The sequence below is a fragment of the Oryctolagus cuniculus genome, chromosome 9, assembly GCF_964237555.1.
Source record: "Oryctolagus cuniculus chromosome 9, mOryCun1.1, whole genome shotgun sequence".
Lineage (NCBI taxonomy): Eukaryota > Metazoa > Chordata > Mammalia > Lagomorpha > Leporidae > Oryctolagus > Oryctolagus cuniculus.
The window spans coordinates 34,252,641-34,262,557 of record NC_091440.1 but is presented as its reverse complement, the minus strand read 5'-3'; the positions used below and the strand labels follow the sequence as shown (position 1 = coordinate 34,262,557).

The window sequence follows — 9,917 nt, the reverse complement described above, 5'->3', positions numbered from 1 at the left end:
TTAAAGATTTGTTTTATTTATTGAAAAGGCAGAGTTACAGAGAAAGAGGAAGAGACAGACAGAGAGAGGGATCTTCCATCTACTGGTTCAACCCACAAATGGCAACAATGGCTAGGTCTGGGCCAGGCTGAAGCCAAAAGCCAGGAGCCAGGAGCTTCTTCCAGGTCTCCGATGATGGTGCAGGGACCCAAGCACTTGGACCATCCTCCACTGCTTTCCCAGGCCATTAGCAGAGAGCTGGAAGTGGAGCAGCTGGGACTCTGGTACCGGATGGGGTGCTGGCATTGCAGACAGTGGTTTACCTGCTATGCCACAACACTGGCCCCTGTGGGACATTATTTTTGTTGGAGGAATATATATAGATGAGTTTGCCTCCTCAGTTTTTTTTTTTTTTCAGGTTGCTATAACAAATACCTTAGACTGGATAATTTATAACAATAGAAATTTATTTCCTGCAATTCTGAAAGCTGGGAAGTCCTAGATTAAGGTGCCAAAAATATTTAGTAAAATACAGCAAAAGAACTATGATCTCCACCCCTGGTTCTCCTTCCCAAAAGAAAGCCCTTGTGTCTGTCTCTGTCAGTTTGGGGTGACAATTATCTTCATAATTCAAGCTGATCGTGTTTGTTCTCCCTGACTAAGGAAATTCCTAAAATATCTCTTGCCTTCTTAATTCAAAATATGATAACTTAGCTCATTCTCCTTCATTTTCTTCAACTTGACATTTTAAATCATTACTTTAATTCTTTATTTACAGCTTTTATAAATTTCAATGACATTCTTAACCTCTATTTATTTTCCCATCGATTTCCAAAAATATTTCTCAACTTCTTTTTGAGATTAGGAAACCAGGGCTCCAGTCTTTTCTCCACAGGTTCTCTTCCTCCTGAAAGTCCAGCTTGCTCCATTGTGAACTTGGCATCACTGTTCACATTTATTTTTACCTTGATGTTGTCAAGCCTGGTAACATATACAACCTGTCTAGAAATCCTAACCAAGACTTTCCCTGTTTTGACAATACATTGATGATAACATTTGAAGATCAATAATATTTCCACTGATCTGATCATAGCTGTATTTTTCAATGCTCTGCCAAGTTGTCTGTCCAAATCGTCTTCTTCTCTGAAGGTCTATTGCTTTCACCTCTTGGCTACTCAAAGAAAATGTTTTCAGATTTAAAGTCAATTTGATTCTCCTCTTAAATTCTTCATCGATTATTAAGCTCATGTCACGTTTAATTTGCTTTTTATCTAGACAATGAATTTCATGTCCAGGGTTTCTTGTTTGTTTTCTTTGAGGTTTTTAATTGCCTTTCTTTTTAAATTATGCCAGTCTAATTTATTTCGCCTTGTTTTTGTGCACTTACTATGTCATGATCTCTCCAAAACCATTAGAATGCTTGTGACTATCCATAGTTTTGTGCTGTGCTTATGATTCCGTTTGCCATTACTGGTTTTTCTCATATGCCTGGTGATGTTTGGCTATTCACTCAAGGATCTCATAGGAGAAGGGGTACCTGAGGTGAATTTTCCCTGCAACTGGATTTTCAGCTGAAATTTCACTCTTCCAGGAGACCACAGTTGGCAGCTCTGTGTGGCTGAGCTAGGAATGGTTGGGATCCCAGCTCAACTCTGAATGTATTAATTCATTTCTACCCATCCTTGCTGTGGGAAGAGGGGATAGTGGCCACTGTCTTCCCCTTCTTCTTTTCCCACCTGACCAAAGCTGTTCTGGCAGCCTTAGGGGTAGAGGATTTGCTTTAGGGGAAATGGATAGACCATCAGTTTTCTGCCTCCAGGTCTTCAAACCTGGAGGTGAGGAAGGACTTTGGGTGGTTGTGGAAGGAACAAAAACAACAGCCAAGCCTGGAGGATCTGCCATCTCCCTGAGGTCTGTGCTGAGGTTGGGTGGCAGGTTGGGCACACAGACTGGGCAATGGCCCCATGAAAGATCTATTATTGAGCCCCCTTTTTCAATTTCATTTCCCTTTCCTGCACTGAGTCATCTGCCAATTAATTATGAAGCCAGAGTCTCTTTGGAGATCTTTGGAGATCTACTAGATAAATATTACCTACTTCCAGTTAGCATAGTCTAGTCTGATTACTCATTGTTTCACTTAAAGTTTGGCTTTCATCCTGTCTGGCTTTCCAAAAAAAATTTTGAAATATTTGTACATTGATAGCATCATTTTCTATGCATCTCTTTGTTCTCTCAATTCTTTGAGATGTATTCCTTTTGTCCTTCATAGCTGCTCCATCTCGGTTCTGCTCCCAGTGGTGTTGCAGAAAACATGGCAGACACAGTAGGATGTCAGTTTCACAGCTTCTAGGTTTTGGGAGGAGTATCAGCATGGAGGGTAAGCAGCAGCGGTTGCTAATCCAGGAGTCAAGTGGTTCAAAGGAAATGAACATGTGGCAATGAGCTATTCATTATATTTTCAGCCTCATAAAAGAAGTGGGCCAAGCTGATCTTTGGTAAAAGGAAATATATTTGTAGTGCTTTTAGAGTCTCATTCCTGTACCTTCAACTGCATGTGTTTCAGTGTTTGTGCTATTACAAACTTGCTTCTGTACTTTAGCTTCCTTACTTAGCGTCTCAGGAAAGAATGTTTTCTTTTACATCCTTATAATACCTCCGCAAAAGAATTTAATCAGAGTTTTGGTTTTGTCACCATCTTCATCATTGTTATTATTACTTAAAGGATTAGATATCACTACTTCTAACCTCTTAAAGTCCCTCTGGATTTTAATCTACAATTCCCAGTGTTTGCCAGTTTAGTACCATTTGCAAATTAGTTAATGTGCAGTTTAGCCTTTCTTTGAAATCAGTAATTAAGATGTAAAGTAAAACTGAGCCCAAGACTAATTCCCTGGGCTTCCCACTGGGATCTCTCTGGGGCTCAACAATTCTTTCATCACCACCTCTAGTTTATCATCTCCCAGCCAAATCTCAAGCTCTTTTGCTAGATATATAATTAAGTTAATTTATGAGGGTCACTAAATTAATCTTAGTTTGTAAAACATTGTCGGAGATATATATTTGTTTGACTTAGCTTTGTATTTAAATATGTTGAAACATCATAGCCAAAGAAAAGAAGAGTATTTCTGTTAGATGATCATTTAGTTTGGAGTCAAACACAGACAGTATCTTAATATTAGTTCTATCATTTAACTGTCAGAGTTCAGCATCTAGAATATAACTTCAATTCAATGATCTTTTTCTCTTCATTTTTTCTTTATAATTTTTAGATATTTTTGATATTTTTGAAAGAAAAATATTTTTATATTCTCCTAGTATCTTTCTACTGAAGAAAAAATGTCCAGTTTAGTAATTTTATTTACTTATTCCCTGATAAGCCTTAGAAGAATCTTTTGTTTTGAGGTCTTAGGCATTTTCCATTAGCTGCCAATTATCTATGTCTCAGACTGACATTCAAATAATTAAATATTCAGGTGCACTGATCTTGCCACCAAGGGTTTTATGAGCATTTGAGAAATTTGTTTAAGTTTAATTGGGAAATTAAGCCATGGGGCAACACTACTGCAAAGCTATACTGCTGTGTTCTGAGTAACTAGACTAATCTAGGTCAGAAAAGCACAATAGGACATACAAACACTCAAAGAACGCAAAATTGTGCTTTTAATGACTGTCAAATTCTGAGATACTTTTATCTTCCATTCTGAAGCTCTTTCTCCCTTTGGTGTGTGGACCAAACTCTGGTTTATAACGTAAATCTTCTTAATGATTTGTAGCCTCTGCCTCTTCCCTCTGGCTTTCCTTTCTCCCTTCAGAACTTACTCAAGTATTTTATTACTCATGTGTTTGCAAAACATATTGCTCTTTTCTCTGTAGTATCAGATAACATTCCTAGCACTCTGAGTTAGACGCTGGCTTCTCCGTTTCTGGGAAATGCATCCAGACAGGCAGTAAACATTTTTATTTTGCTATAAATACACAGGAGTTTATGATGTATATGGGATGGAAGAATGATTGATTCTTTCTTCCTAGCTGATGTAGCTACCTCCTGGCACAAAAGACTAAATGAATGGGCCTTACTCTTATTTTCTTTAAGAACTTTTCCTTATTTTTTTCCTTAATAGAGCTGAAAATTACCAAATGGCAAAGGAAAAGAAGAAAAGGAAGTAGGGGACAATGGATAGTAAGGGAGAGAGAAAGGGAGGGAAGGAGGGGAGAGAAAAAGAACGAGTACCTGAACCCATTCCCAGTCTTGAGCTCAGACATTCCCAGCCACTTCCCACTATCTTCACAATCACCAGGCCATTTCTCCTGGATTTTTCTTTGGTGAAGCTTTAAAAATCTACAAAGTCCTGAGTCGGGCACTGTGGTGTAGTGGGTCAAGCAGCCACCTGCAGTGGCAGCACCCGATATGGGTGCCAGTTTGAGTCCCGGATACTCCACTTACCATCCAGCTCTCTGCCATGGCTTGGGAAAGCAGTAGAAGATGGCTCAAGTCCTTGGGCCCCTGCACCCATGTGAGAGGCCCAGAGGAAACTCCTGGCTCCTGGCTTCAGATCAATGCAATTCTGGCCCTTGGGGCCAACTGGGGCGTGAACCAGTGATGGAAGACCTCTCTTTCCCTCTGCCTCTCCTTCTGTGTGTGTAATCCTGGCTTTCAAATAAATCTTCAAAAAGTATCTACACAGTCCTATTTCCTTCTTTTTGCTTTCTTAGTGACTGCAGGAATTATCTGAAGACGTGTTGACTACCTGAGACAATTTTATGGGTTTAAAATTCCTGATAAAATGACCCTCATAATCAGAACTGTTAGGTTCATATTTTCAACAGAAGTATTCCTTTTTTTTTTTTTGAAGAATTATTCACTTATTTCTTTGAAAGGCAACGTGACACAGAGATAGCTGGAGAGGTTGAAATATTCTGTCCACTAGTTCTCTCCTAGAATGGCAGCAACAGTCAGATCTGTGGCAGGCTGAAGCCAGGAGCCAGAAACTCCATCAGGAGATATCCTACTTTCATGGCAGGGGCCCAAGTATTTGGACTTCTTATGCAGCCTTTCCATGTGCATGATCCAGAGGATGGATCAGAAGCAGAGTAGCTGGGACTTGAACCAGCACTACCGTAAGGGATTCAGGCCTTGCAAGTGACCACTTAACCTCCTGTACACAATGCAAGCCCCAGTAGAAGTCTTCTAATTAGGAATTTAAGTCAAATTAAAAGAACCTTGTCTATGTTGTTCCAAGTTTAGCAGTGGTTGTAAATTGGGAAATTTCCTGTCTCCAATGAGCTTCTGTTATCCTGATTTTGCTTGATGTATTGTGTTATCTTTGACTGTTTATTATTCTTTTTTATTTCCCCTGCTATTTTGCATTGATGATAACTTACAATAAAGCTATCCTAGACCTAAACTAGAATTTATATTAATAATATGGGGCTCCTTTGTTTCTTCATGCAGATTACATAAGCATAGCATACTCAGACACATATAAAATACATCATCTTAAACATTATTTGAATTATATTTGGCTCATTTTTATTCTAGATGAATTTTCTAACTTGGTTAAAATCATTTGCAAGTGCTTAGTTTTCATATAACGTGATGAACTAGATTAGCAGCATGGGGATCCTGGTGCTCTAAACAGCTAGATAGAATTAATTTACTGATGAACAGTTACTATTTTCCATTTCTAGTTTTGTCAAGTGGTTTGAAAATAAAGCTATGACTATGAAGATTTTTGGCTCACCATTTAGGCCTAAACTATGATCCTGTGAGCATACTGCTGTCTATGCTATTTAAATGCCAAACTTCTGGAACGACATGAAAGTTTAGAAAACAGCTACTCTACCTTTTCAATCAAGGTTAGGATAACTGATGTAAATATCTCAATCCAGCAAGTAGAATGCTAGTAGGTGCTATAGGACTAAGACTGGAGCTAGCCAAAGTAGTTTTCCATTCTCCTCCATACGTTGATGGTTTTATGCAGGCATAACATAAGAACTGGAGGAAATTCAGACTTTCCCTTTAAGAGAAAATATCTATGGGCCATGGCCTGTCTCTGTGTAAACCTCAGGGAATGTACAAAAATGAAAAAAAATAAATTGGAATGCTACTCATGAATTATAAAAGTAATAGGTAGTTTGGCACTTACTGAAAGACTTTAGCAATGGGTCAGAGAGAAATGATTAGAGTACAAGCCCTAAAAATCCTGTTTTTGATAATGAAATGGGCTGTAAAATAATCCACTATTTAAATATGCAAACAACTTAAAACAGTAAGCTCATTTCCAAATGTGTTCAACCTTTTTATGACATAAACATTTCCCCAAAAGTTCTTCAAATCTGAGAATCGTGTCTTACTAGTGTCTTTCTGTTGAGGATATTTAATCACGTGCAGAGGAAGTCAAGCAACATGGACACCATTAGATGGCAGTCTTACACAAAACTACCATTTCCATTAAAAAAAAAAAAAAAAACCTCACTTTTAAATTGTTAAAAGAAGTTAGTGTAAGGTAAAGGTAGTTTAATTTAGATCTTGTGGATAGTAAGTTTTAAAATTAAAACAAAATGAAATACAAATTGGAGATTCTGATACAGGGAATGAGACATAACTTAGAGAAAGAGAAAGAAAGTTTGGGAAGGAGCCAAAAGAATATGAAAACTAATGGCAGGCAAACGATGTTTCTCAGGAAGATACACACAGGGAGACAAATAGGACTGTTGTCTCTTATGCTGGCTTTATTATCATGTAATGGCATAGATGTTGCAAAATCTGGTAAATTTTTTGGCCACAATTATTTTAAAAAATTCAAAGGAAAGTCACTTAGTCACTCTGTGAAAAATCTTTGATTTGACAATGAAAAGTAACACACATTCCTTCTATCATTAGAAGAGTCGGGATATAATTTGCAGTTCTAAGAGCTGGGTATATATCTAAGTATGACTTTGTAGTTTAACGATTTAGCATTTAAAATACATTTTAAAGAAAATCATCTATTTTAATAACAATTTCTTTTTTGGAGATATGTACTTTCTCATACACAATTGGAATATAATATATGGGGTGTAATTTATTCTAAAGATTGAAATGCCTAATAGACTTCCTCAGTGATGGGTGTTAACAGGAAAAGAAAATGTTGAGGAACTCTAAACTTTTTACATCCAAAAATTGTGCATAATGTACAATGAACCTTGTGCCTAGGTATATACTCTATGCTGATTTAGAGATACTGTATTTCTAGGTAGGAACGAAAACAGTGGCAAGACTGCATGACGCTACTTTTATTTTTTTTAATTGATCAATGGTGGGTGTGCATTTCGAAGGGCACAACATGCCTACTCCATTTTCACACCTTTCACTCCTCCCTTCCTTTGTACAACCAGCTCCTGACATAATGAGAGAAAAGTAGCCCGTTGGGACCAGCTCAATTCCGTGACATGTTTAACAAGGCGAGATCCCCATTATTACCAGGGGCTTCTGGAACCACAGTCATATGGCCTCATAAACATAGTTTTAAGTCTGTTTCTAAGTATATTGCAGTGTCCTGATCTGCCATAGTGCAAACTTTGCTGCTAGGTCCTCCTTCCCTAAATCATTCCTCATAGCAGGAGTGCAGTCTAGTTCGTGGAGTTCACATCCACAGACTCTGTTATATTGAAAGTATTTGCTGTCATTCGTGTATGTGGGGATTTTTGAAACTGGAATTCTTTCCTACCCTTCCAGAAGAAACACACTAAGGAGCTGCCCTGTGTTCAGGGTGCCTGATTCTTTCATGCTCTAGGGCATATTGTTATCACCAGCTGCGGTCAGGGAAAAAAGTCCCCATCTATGTGATGTAGTACAGTACAATTAGGCACATAATGTGGATTTTATGCTTTTCTCTGAAACATCTGGCATCTACTACTTTCTAAAACCAAAGCTTAGAGAGCCAGACCTCCTGTAGCATTTTAATATCAATGTGTCTTTTCATATATTAGTTATCCAATGTTTGTGCCAGCTTTTGAAAACACCACATCCTAGATATCACCTTTTGAATGAGTGTAAATTCAAAATGCCTGCCAGGGGGTTATGTGTTTGTGGGGGGAACTAATATCAGCCCTAATCTAAATACCAAATGGATTTTAGATTGTCATTCTGGCCCAGCATTAGCATCGGCCCTTGGGAAAATCATTGTTTATGTATTCTTTTCAAATACTCAGAATTAAGGATCGATCTATTTAAACCTTGTTGCTAATATTGCATCTGCATTTCTGGTGTATTAGGAAAGTGTTTGGAGTTATTACATTTGTCCACAGAGGAAAAAGTTAGCAATAAAGAGCTTTAAATAAATTATTTCCAAAAGATCTCAGGAAAAAAGATCAAGTGTCTTACGGGAAACACAAAATATGATCCTGAAATCACTGCAAACAAAACCCCCTCTGCTGAGATCCTTGATCTCCTTGAGTCAGGGCAATAGGGGTTAAAGCACCTGCTCTGCCACCTTCTGAAGACTCTGTTCTTCCATAAACCCACATGGGAATAAGCACAAGATAAGACAGAACACACATGACACAACATTTAAAAAATGAACAAAATAAGAGGACAAAAGTATGACTTCTGTATTCAGAGCTTTTAATAATTTAATAAAATGCTAAAATACACAAGTGCAGATGCAAAATGCCTTGTATTTACCTAAAAAAGCTATTCTTTTTTTTTTTTTTTTTTTTTTTGACAGGCAGAGTGGACAGTGAGAGAGAGAGACAGAGAGAAAGGTCTTCCTTTGCTGTTGGTTCACCCTCCAATAGCTGCCGCAGCCAGCGCACCGCGCTGATCCGATGGCAGGAGCCAGGTACTTATCCTGGTCTCCCATGGGGTGCAGGGCCCAAGGACTTGGGCCATCCTCCACTGCACTCCCTGGCCACAGCAGAGAGCTGGCCTGGAAGAGGAGCAAGCGGGACAGAATCCGGCGCCCCAACCGGGACTAGAACCCAGTGTGCCGGCGCCGCAAGGAGCAGGATTTGCCTAGTGAGCCGTGGCGCCGGCCCTAAAAAAGCTATTAACTGTCATTTGACATCTTTCTGTTAAGTATGTTGAAAATTTTAAAAGTAAATTATGAAAAAAATGAATTATGAGATTGTTTGAACTGTAACAACATATAACAAAATTAAACAAATATGTTACATGGATAACTGTCTGTATCCCAGGTAATCACCTTGAGATGTATTTATGAGTTCAATGATTATCTGGATGCTTATTTTAATACTGGAATTTTGAATCAGTTCTGAACATTGGACACCCATAGGGTGTTGTTCAAAAATGATCAAGGTCTGCATTTCCTATTTAGAAGAATTGGTCACAATGGGACAGTATCTAAAATAGTTTCCAGATCTAAAATATAGAATCCAGGGATTTTAATATAATGCCCTATAATTGTGTGTGGTAAATGCCTTGCTGTATAAGAATGTTGTTGGTTATTTGTCCGTTTTGGTACTCTCACACCATAGTGGTTCTTAACAAATATCAAAAAGCAATGAGCACAACCACCATTATATAAAACAGGTTAGAAACAGATGGCAGTGCTGGACATCTCTAAGCAGAAGGACAGATGGAGCAGGACTTAAAGTCTAACCCTGGAAGCTTCGGAGGGATTGAATGACAGGACTTGCTTTTTTCCTCTAAGAGGTAATTTGGTGGAAGAATGAGGTGGATCAGTCTAACACTGTGAAACAATATATAGACAGGAAAACATTGGAGTTTATGCCAGAGTCTTCTAATATGAGATACTCTCCCATTAAAACACATGAACAATATCAGCATTGAATCAATAAAAATATGATGGTGAATTAGAAAAATAAGAAAATTTCTAGTGGTGGAGTCAAGGAGTGTAACCATAGGCAGAGTGACAGCAGATGAACCAAGGCTCTGGTCCCCAGGAAACTGATAATCGAATACAAGTCCAAAAGGG

The 9,917-nt window shown here is 38.3% G+C and overlaps 1 pseudogene; it reads left to right on the top strand.

The window, feature by feature from the left end:
• The first annotated feature begins 1,768 nt into the window (after positions 1–1,768).
• LOC100344568 (chromobox protein homolog 1 pseudogene) overlaps positions 1,769–9,917 on the top strand; it is an 81,979-nt pseudogene continuing 73,830 nt past the window's right edge.